Genomic DNA, 9834 nt, shown 5'->3' with positions numbered 1-9834 from the left:
AAAAAAAAATTAAACGATGGGAGCCCTCCCTGGTAGCACAACAGGTTAAAACACAGCTATCCACAGGCACTGCAGCATAAGTGTAATCCTGAGCCAGGGAGCTGACCCACATGGAGCAGCAGACCTCTCCTGTCTCACCCACTGTTCCCCTCAGCAGTGTATTTCAATCAATCTGCCTGTTCTGCTCCCCACTGTCTCTGTTGAATCCTCTCACAGCCCCAGCACCTCTGGCCTGTACCTCAGTTCTGCATAAATAAATGAATTTTTTTCCAAAATTAAATGATGGAAATTCACTGAATATCTAATTTGTTACAAATAAGATAAAATACTGAGACATTCATTACTAAATATAAATTTATTTACTTTGGCTTTTTAAAGAAGAAATTAAAATGTGGGCCCATTAGTAAATATATCTTGTGCCATATTGAAAAATTACATGAGGAAGCATGTTCTAGAAATTATGAAATATATTAATTAATTTGCCAATCTAAAGAATGTTGGTATAACAGATAGTTCATAATTGCTTACTTCCTAGTTTTTACTAGAAATTAAGGTTTCTAAGGGGTAAGGATTCTAATTAATTTTGTAATTAAAGCTACTAGAAATAATAAAGGAAACATCCCTGTTTGTAGGGAAAACAAGGTAGGTTTTGTTTTCTTTTTTAAGATTTATTTATTTATTCATATAGAACTGGGGTACAGGCCAGAGATGCAGAGGGTGAGAGGATTCACCAGAGACAAAGGGGAGCAGAACAGGCAGATCATGGAAGTACACCACTGAGGGGAGCAGCGGGCGGGCCAGGAGACGTCTGCCACGCCATGTGGATCTCCTCCGGGGCAGGCGGGAATCGAACTCATGCGGAAGTGGCTTAAGCCTCTCAGTGCTGCGCCTTAACCTGCTGCGCCAGCAGGGAGGGCCGCAAGGTAGGTTTTTAGTAAGGGAACATATGGAGATGTGCTTTTGTTAAGGGAAAAGAAAGTAATTTTGTCCCTAAAATAAGACTGGCTATCTAATGAATGAAATTTGAAGGTAAAAAGGAGTGTAGGGGAAGAAATTCTGTGTGAGAACAAGTTGGATAACATTAAATAAATTTGTTGTAATCACGTCTATTTCTTTTTTCTGTTCACAGTATTTGTTTATTTTAAAGATTTTATATTAAAGATTTGTTTATTTATGCATACAGAACTGGGGTACAGACCAGAGGTGCAGGGGCTGTGAGAGGATTCACCAGAGACAAGAGTGGGGAGCAGAACAGGCCGACTGGCAAAGTACACTGCTGAGGGGAGCAGCGGGTGGGTCAGGAGAGGTCTGCTGTGCCATGTGGGTCACCTCTGGGGTGGAGATCAAACTCAAGCTTAAGTGGCTCTAGTTTCTTAGTGCTGTGCTTTAACCCGCTGTGCCACCAGGAAAGGCCCACACAGTATTTGTTCATTAATCAAGAGAAACGATTCCTTAGCCCAATAATTCATGTTTCATAGTTCAGGAATACAGGTGAGTGTCAAACTTTCAGGAAGTCAAGCCAAGGAAATTCTTTGTTTTAAGATCATTTTGCACTCTGAAAGATACCAGCCTCCCCCATTTCCTCAAAAGCTTTCATGGGACCATAATTTCTGTAGAAATTTGCCCATACCTTATTTATTGGTTCAGCCACACCAAACTTACAGGAAGCTTCAAGCCCCAAAGATACAATGAGTATTCCAACAATATGAAATAGCAGATGATTGTCCAGAAGGCCTCGCATACAAAGTTTCAACAAAGCACTGGAAGTCTTCATGACAGTTATTCTCAACCCACATGGAAGGAAAAATGGAGAGTGCTTGAACCATAAGTGATTTTAAAATGTTTTAATATTAGGGCCTCTCTGGTGGGCGCAGGGGTTAAAGACACAGAACCATCAAGCTATCTCTAGACACTGCAGCACCAAGTTCCATCCCCTGAGCCAGGGAGGTGACCCGCATGATGCAGCAGACCTCTCCTGTTTCCCCCGCTGCTCCCCTCAGTAGATCTGCCTGTTCTGCTCCCCACTCTCTCTGGTGGATCTTCTCACTGCTTTCCCTTTCTCCCCACACCACTTGGCTACACCTCAGTTTTTGTATGCATAAATAAAAAAATCTTTTTAAAAAAATTTCATCTGCTAAATGGAGAAAGGTTTCCTTGGATTTTTTTAAATAATAGATTATAAAGGGTTGTTTCCTTTTATTTTATGTAATCTGTTTAGAGAACAAAGAGGTAATTTTGGCAACATAATTTCATCATTGCGTTCAGGTCCTTGGCTATTTAAGTGAACCTAGTCTTACTGGTAATAAAACAGCTAAGTTTTGTCTATAAATACAAGCATCTATATTTGCTTTTGAAATTTCTTTCATCATTACTTTACTTAAATTGATAATTAAGCATTGTTTCATGATGATCTGTGATTTTTTTAGTCAAGTGTCCAAAATATCTTGATATTATTGGCCATCTTCCCAAATTAAAATTCTAAATGAAGTCTTTTTTTACTGCTAAGATGATGGAGTTTTGCAGAGCATCTGGGACATCTCAGATGATTTGTTCTCTTTCTTCTTCTACAAAGAGAAATATCAAACTAGGTTTATTTAGTATGGCAAGCATAGCCAAATAACAATACCAACTCTTTATAGTAAACTCTCAACAGATGTTTAACCACTTTTTTGTCATTTATAGTTAATGTTTTACGCTGATGTTTTGGCAAAAATGTTCCTTCAAAAGTGCTTCATCCTCAAAGATATTCATGGGAAAAATTTGGACAAATACAGGTTTCTAATAATTTGAAAGTCATAAACCATAATGAGTAAAAATTTCCAGAACTAACGAGAAACTGGATTCTCAAGTAAAACAAGAATTTGTTACATGGCAGTAAAAGATTTTTGCTTAAAACATTGCTGATCCCTTAATGCTTGAAATTGTTCCCTTTAAGAACTGTTCATGATTTACAGCAATTTGGTAAACAACGCTTTCATGAACACTTTCATAAACTTTCTTCCCTACCTGATCCCTCCAGAGTTTAGCCTGTATGTATGTATGTATGTATGTACTCCTGTAAGAACACAATTGGAAATATTGGTTATATTATCAAGACTTTGACAGAAATGGCATATTTGAGAAATTTTCTTAACTATAGGTATTATAGGTAAAATCTGATGGTGAGTCCCTGACTTGACCTCAACAGATTTTGCAAGTTGCCAGCAAGCAGTTTTAAAAAGACCATCACTTACATCCATAAATAGGTCAAGTTTTACACAAATTATTGTTAGTGTGATTATCTTTAGAAAAACATGAGACAATTATTGAGAGAAAAATTGTGTTTGTACCTTTGTCGATAATAGTTTCCAGTCCTGTTAGTTACCTTTGAGGCGTTGTTATATTCTGTAAACTGAACCAGATTCTGAAGTCTTCCAGTTTCTTCGAATAGCTGGTTACAACTCTCCAATCTAATGTTTCTAATTTTCTCCCACTCTGTTCATTTGGAATCACTAAGAATGAAGACTGCCCTTGACTTTCTTAGCAAAGACTACTTCACCTCCTCCTCACTACCCAGCCGGTAGCCAAACTTCAGAGGCGGGAACCTTGAGAATACATCTCAGAGCTAGTAAAAGCTCCCAGCCCTGGGCAGACACGGCAGACTACAGGCTAAATAGACAAGAAAGCAGCCGACACCAATGTGGGCTATATCCACCCAGAACACCATATCATACTTTCATGCTCTTTCTTCTTCTTCCCTTTACTCTGGTGTTGGCCTGGCAAGATAATGCCCTCATCTGCATCTCGCAGGCCGTTGCTAACGTGCACATATGGGTGGGAGTGTTGGACAAGGCCTCTCAGACTATTGGGTTTGCCACCACACTGGCGTGCCCACAGTCCTGCCCATCACAAACTTCTCCCTGACTTCCAAATCTTTAGTTTCTCTGAAAAACAAAATAAAAACCTCAGCTCCTCTGTATTGTGTAAGACTCCCTAACTCTGGGGCCCATTTCCTTTTCTAGTCATCAACACCGAATCCAGGAAACACTTGTGTCTAGATTCTGTGCAAAGACAGGGACATCAGAGTTACCAGAATAAAACTACCTGAGCAGGCTACAGATGCTTCAGTTGACTGGCCTCCAGAAATGTAATAGCACCCAACTCTTGAAGATACTGCAGAATCTGCTGCTGAAGCAATAGCTGCCCCTAAGCATACTCCCAACCACCACCCCTGTCTCAAGCAAGAGGTGCAAGCTAAGAATCAGACCTGGTGCTGTGAAAGGGGTGCAGACCCAAACGGCAGCTGTCTCTGAGCAGCCCAGTAACTTCAAGGAAAGACACGTTGAGGTTTATGACACCACGAAAACACCCACTTCCCCAGGAGATAAGGCATTATTTTCTTTAATGTATATCTATACATATCATACGTTAATTCCCATTCTTCTTCTTCCCCTTACTCTGGTGTTGGCCTGGCAAGTTAACATGTAACAGAAAAATACATTAGCCTGATACCTACCCAAATTTTCTTTGTCTCCACAGAAATCCTTGCAATAACTCTATATAAACCTTACTGAGGAGCTCTGAATTTGGGCAGCTTTTCCAGCGTTCCATGGGGGCTTCTTCCAGGCTTAAGTCCTCACTCTTGATTCTTAAATAAACGTGCAGTCCTTCACATCTTCACCAACACTTGGTATAATCAGTCTTTTTCATTTCCACCATCCTAGTAAGTATGCAGTGATAGCCCATTGTGGTTTTAATGGCCACTTCCCTCACACGAAAAGTGATCTTGAATATATTTTCAAGGGCTTATATGCCACCCATATATCTTCCTTACATACCACATTTTGTAATTTAAATTATTTTTAAAAAGCTCTTTCTCCTGAACTAGACATACCATACAGACACTGAGAAAGAGCTAACAGTCATCCACTCCCAATCCCCAAATAGGTAGCCAAAGATACAAGGGACTCACCAAGAGCACCAATTAGGTATGCAATAATTCCTTCTACAAAGATTCTGATTCAGCAGGTCAGGGATGGATATTTCACATGCCTGTCATCAAAAGCCCCTTGCGGCCCTCCCTGGTGGCGCAGCGGGTTAAAGCACAGCACTAAAGAAGCTAAAGCCGCTTCTGCATGAGTTCGATTCCCGCCTGCCCCGGAGGTGACCACATGGCGTGGCAGACCTCTCCTGACCCGCCCGCTGCTCCCCTCAGCAGTGTACTTTGTCAATCTGCCTGTTCTGCTCCCCACTCTGTCTCTGGTGAATCCTCTCACCACCCTGCACCTCTGGCCTGTATCCCAGTTCTGTATGTATAAATAAATATTAAAAAAAAAAAAAAGCCCCTTGCATCAGGTAATTCTGATGCAAATGGTCTGCAGATCATTTTTTTGAGAAATTCTGCTCTTGATCTTGTCATACTAAGGAATGGTTGAAGGAGTAAATGGGTGGGCCTGGAGGGGGAAACACATGGAAGGGAAGCAGGGCCGCCTTCAAATAGGAGCCTATGCCTATTTGAGAGAGTGAACATGTTTGCATTTCATCCTATGGAACACATAAAGGTCAAATCAGAAAAGTCAGAGCTATTTAGAAAAATTAGGCCACAAAGCCAAGGGAAGGAATTGCCAAAGTTACTAGGCTTGCAGAAGAAGGACTTGTGAGTTGTGAAATGAGTAATTGGGGATGATGTACAAAGCAGGCAAAAGACATCCCAGAAACATATGAGAGAGAGAGTTTTCTGAGGAAAAACTCCCCTCTATAATCTCATGGAAAGGATTGCAACTCACCAGACAGGTACTGCATGTCTTAGCACAAACTAACTAGCAGCTATTTGCCCTAAGTGATATTTTCCTGGCTTTCTCTGCAAGCCTAAAGTGGCAGAGAAAGAAGAACCACAGTATTTTGTAAGAGCAATTCTTTTTATAGATAAGTAGACTTGCTCAAGCCCTGTCCTTACAATTTTGGATCCAGAGATTTTTAAAGTTTTTAAACCTGTCAAGAAACAAGCAACAGACTTTGGATACTCAAGCTCAACAAACATCATTTTGCTTCCATTACAGAATCTAACGACACGCCCCGTGCACACATACAATCACTAGTTAAATAAAAAGCTTTCATTTGATCTACAGCTAAATCAACCAAGGCACTGTTTAGCACAGTAAGCTGCTGACCCAGGGGGATGTGAGCCAACTGCCAACAGCTCCTATGCCCTGGCACTAACTCAGTGGGGGCCTCCACCACTGGCTCATGATGGGTGTTGCCTGGGTCCCCATTTATGTCCTTCTCTTTCCTCTCATTTAAAAACAAACCGTTCAAAGAGGTTAGTGAGACCTAATAAACAGTCCTTGTTAGACCATCTGGTAGTTTCCACTTTCAGCATTTGACCTTGGGTCAAATATTGAGAGTGGTGCTTTATTCCAAGTAAACCACCCTTACTACGGTTCTACCACCAACTTGATGTTTGCATGTTTACAACTTTATTTCAGATGCGGTCCAATTTATTGCAGGTCATCCTTTCCCAACTGGCGGAGCTATGATTAGTCAGCACTCGAATGGAGAAGCTACTACATGCTAGGTTCTGGGCTCATTCATTCTTAAGTCTGACAATAACTGGAAAAGTGAAGCAAAGAATCTTACCTCCATTTTACAAATAAAACTGGGCCTTAGAGAGGCTAAACTGTGTGTCCAAGATCATACCATTGGCTGTGTCCGGCAGCTGTCTGGACACAGGTAAGGACTCGCTTCCTCAGTTGTTTTCCTTTAAAGGAGTTGTGAAATTCCTCTGAAATGGCCAGCAGGAGGCCCAGCCTTCAGCCTCTCCTTACAGCAGGAATGCCTCATGTCAGATCTGAAACTGCCTCTTTGTGGGAGCCAGTGATCCCAAGAAGGTAGAGAACGAGTGCCTAGGCAGACTGTGAGCTTCTCCATCACCCTCTAAATTTCCCAGGCTCACTGTGTTGGGGGCACAGACATTCTGGATTTGAGTTCCAGCTTCAGTAGTACTTTCCTGAGGATCATGGCTCAAGGCAGCTCACCTCAGGGACAGCATATCCATATTCCTTTTACCCTGGTCTTGACAGTCTAGTCATAAGTTTACTTTCCATAGCAAAAATTATTTCCATGGTTGGCATTATTCCATTACTTAAGATTCTTACGAAAAACTTCCCATTTCAAAGCAGGTAGTTATAAACAGACACCAGGAATAAGAGTTCTCACGAGACCAGCTTACCTCTCTGAGCCTCAGTTCCCCATTACTGAACACCTGGATCACATGATCGGGTTGCTGAATTCCCACAAGGCTCAAACACAAAGCGGCTCCCCAAGAACCCCCCGCGGAGGTTACCGCGGTTCCCCCCACCTGCTCAATCCCCCCAATTCCCTCTTCGGATCTGTCCAGCAGCTATTTTCCCGGGGGCCTCCCCTGCCCCATGCAGCCGGCCAGTCCCAATCGCCTGGGCGGACTCACCGCGCGCCAGGTGCCTAACTGACGCGCGTAGCTCCGCCACCAGGTGACAGTGCAACCCCAGCCACAGGGGGTACCTGCTCCCAGCCCCGTGGCTGCGCTGGGGCCCGGGCACCGTGATTCCCACGAAGGGCGCGGGCGGGCGCGGCTCTGCTCACTCTGCGCGCGTGCGTGCGCCGTAGAGGGGGGAAGGGGGGGGATCCCCTGCCTTTGTTAATTGTCTTTCTAAAGTCAGGTTGTTTTTCACTCTTTGCTGCTGGTGGCAGGCAGGGCCGCAGCAGCCACCCGCCGTGACCTGGCCGGCAGCCACGCCCGGGATCCACCCACTGCTCCTGAAGCCGCCTTCTCCTGGCCCAGTCTCCTCACGAAAAAGGGGCAAGCACTTAGGACACGGTGTTCACTGGCTGGCTGTGTTCTCCCGTGAACAATCCAACTTCAGGGCTGAACCTTGACTTCATTCTGAGTGTCTGCTGCCCGGATCTCTGAATTCTTACCTCCAGCTCTCCCTCTGGGAGCTTTCTGCGCAACTTTGGACAAATCTCAGTCCACCTGTGGCCTGTTCTCTCTTTCCGTGCTGTGAAGGCAGTCGTCCGATTTATCATTATTGTGAGTTGTAGGAGCTAAGTTTTCAGCTGGGAACACGACATCACAAGGTCCCCACCCTCCTGGGAGTTAGATCTGACATTGAAGATACATGAGTGTTACACTTATGATATATTACATACAGAATGCCTTATAGCCTCCACCCAAAAGCTATTAGAATCAATAGATGAATACAGCCAAGTGGCAGATTACAAAAACAAAATAAAGGGCCTCCCTGGTGGTACAAGGGGTTAAGTCTCAGAATTATGAAGCTAACACCAATCACTGCAGCAAGAGCTCTGTCTCCCCCTCCCCCCTTCCCCCCAGGAAGCTGACCCACATGGTGCAGCAGACCATACCTGACTCACCCTCCGTTGTTCTACTCAGCGGTGTGTTTCAGTGGATTTGCCTATTCTGTTCCCCACAGTGTCTGGGGCATCCTTTCACCACCACCACCACCCCATCTTTGACTTACATCCCAGCTCTTGTATGCATGAATAGATAAATCTTATTTAAAAAAAAAAAAACTCCACTATATAAAAATACATAGCAACAAACGAAGGGAAAAAATCAAGAAAAAGCTCCATTTACAAATGTTTTAAAAAGAATTATACACCTGGGAATTAACCTAAGGAGGTGAAGGTCCTATAAGACACGAACTACAAGATGTTACTAAAGGTCTTAGTGAGTTGGAAGGATCCCATGCTCATGGATGGAGAGAATCAAAATAACTATCCTGTGATATACAAATGTAATGTCATAAAGATACCAACAATTTTTTTTTCAAATAAATTGACAAAGTTTATTGAAATTTATATGGAACCATGAAAGGCCTCAAATTGCAAGAGCAATTCTGAGAAAAAAAGGAAGGAAACAGAGGCATCATGTTACCTGAGTTCAAACTGTACTATACAGAACAATACTCAAAACAATACAGTATTGGCACATGGATCAACAGAATAGATTCAAAAGCTCAAAAATAAATCCACATACAGATCAGTATACTCTATGACAAAGCAGCTACAACCATATAAGAGGAAAGGAAAACCTCTTTAATAAATGTAGGAAAATTAGAAGGTCACAGATAAAAGAAAGAAGCTGGATAGCTCTCTAACTCCATATACAGAAATAAATTCTAAGAGAATTAAAGATTTAGATATAAGACCTATAATAATAAAATATAGAAAAAAAATATTGGTGACATATTCCATGACATCAATGATAGAGATGTTTTGGGAGACTTAACCCCCTGCGCAAAGGAAATAAAAGCAAAAATAAACAATTCAAAGCATTCAAGGAGTGAAACAAACAAAAAACAATTGTGTTGGGCCTCCCTGGTGGTACAGGGATTAAAGTCCCAGCACTATCAAGCTATCACCAGCCACTGTGGCATGAGTTTGAGTGTGGTTCGATCCCTGGGCAGGGAGCTGACTCACATGGCTCCTCTCAGCAATGTATTTCAGTCAATTCCCCTATTCTGCTCCTAACTCTGTCTCTGGTGAATCCTCTCACCTCCTTACCCATCTCCTCCATCCCCACCCCACACCTCTGGCCTAGAACCTAGTTCTTGCATGCATGCATAAATAAAATATATCTTTTTAAAAAACTGTGATTACCTCATGTCAAAAAGCTTTTGTACCATGAAAAAAATACTAGGAGTTTAAAAAGGGATCCTATTGAAAGAAAGGTTTTATATAATAGATCATCAACAAAGGGTTAATATCCAAGATATATTAAAAAATTCATACAACAATAAAACAAATACAAGTAATATATGGGCAGCAGATATGAACAGATAATTCACCGAGGAG

At 42.3% G+C, this 9834-nt stretch overlaps 1 protein-coding gene across 6 annotated transcripts in view; it reads right to left on the bottom strand.

Moving 5' to 3' along the window:
* The window catches only part of ARHGEF37 (Rho guanine nucleotide exchange factor (GEF) 37), a 59591-nt gene extending 51980 nt beyond the window's left edge, over window positions 1–7611 (bottom strand). For 3 of the 6 annotated variants that reach the window (XM_012727993.1, XM_012727992.1, XM_004686875.2), the window contains exon 1: window positions 7445–7611. The gene's annotated coding sequence lies outside the window, so the exon portion shown is untranslated. Of the gene's footprint in view, window positions 1–3329; window positions 3350–7207; window positions 7272–7444 lie in introns of those variants that run through there. The other 3 variants (XM_012727994.1, XM_012727995.1, XM_012727996.1) reach the window with 3 other exon arrangements.
* Window positions 7612–9834: the final 2223 nt, after the last annotated feature.

This window comes from Condylura cristata, unplaced genomic scaffold (assembly GCF_000260355.1).
Source record: "Condylura cristata isolate star-nosed mole 26May11 unplaced genomic scaffold, ConCri1.0 scaffold00021, whole genome shotgun sequence".
NCBI lineage: Eukaryota > Metazoa > Chordata > Mammalia > Eulipotyphla > Talpidae > Condylura > Condylura cristata.
The sequence above is the reverse complement of the archived record's forward strand: the minus strand, read 5'-3'. Positions and strand labels throughout refer to the sequence as shown.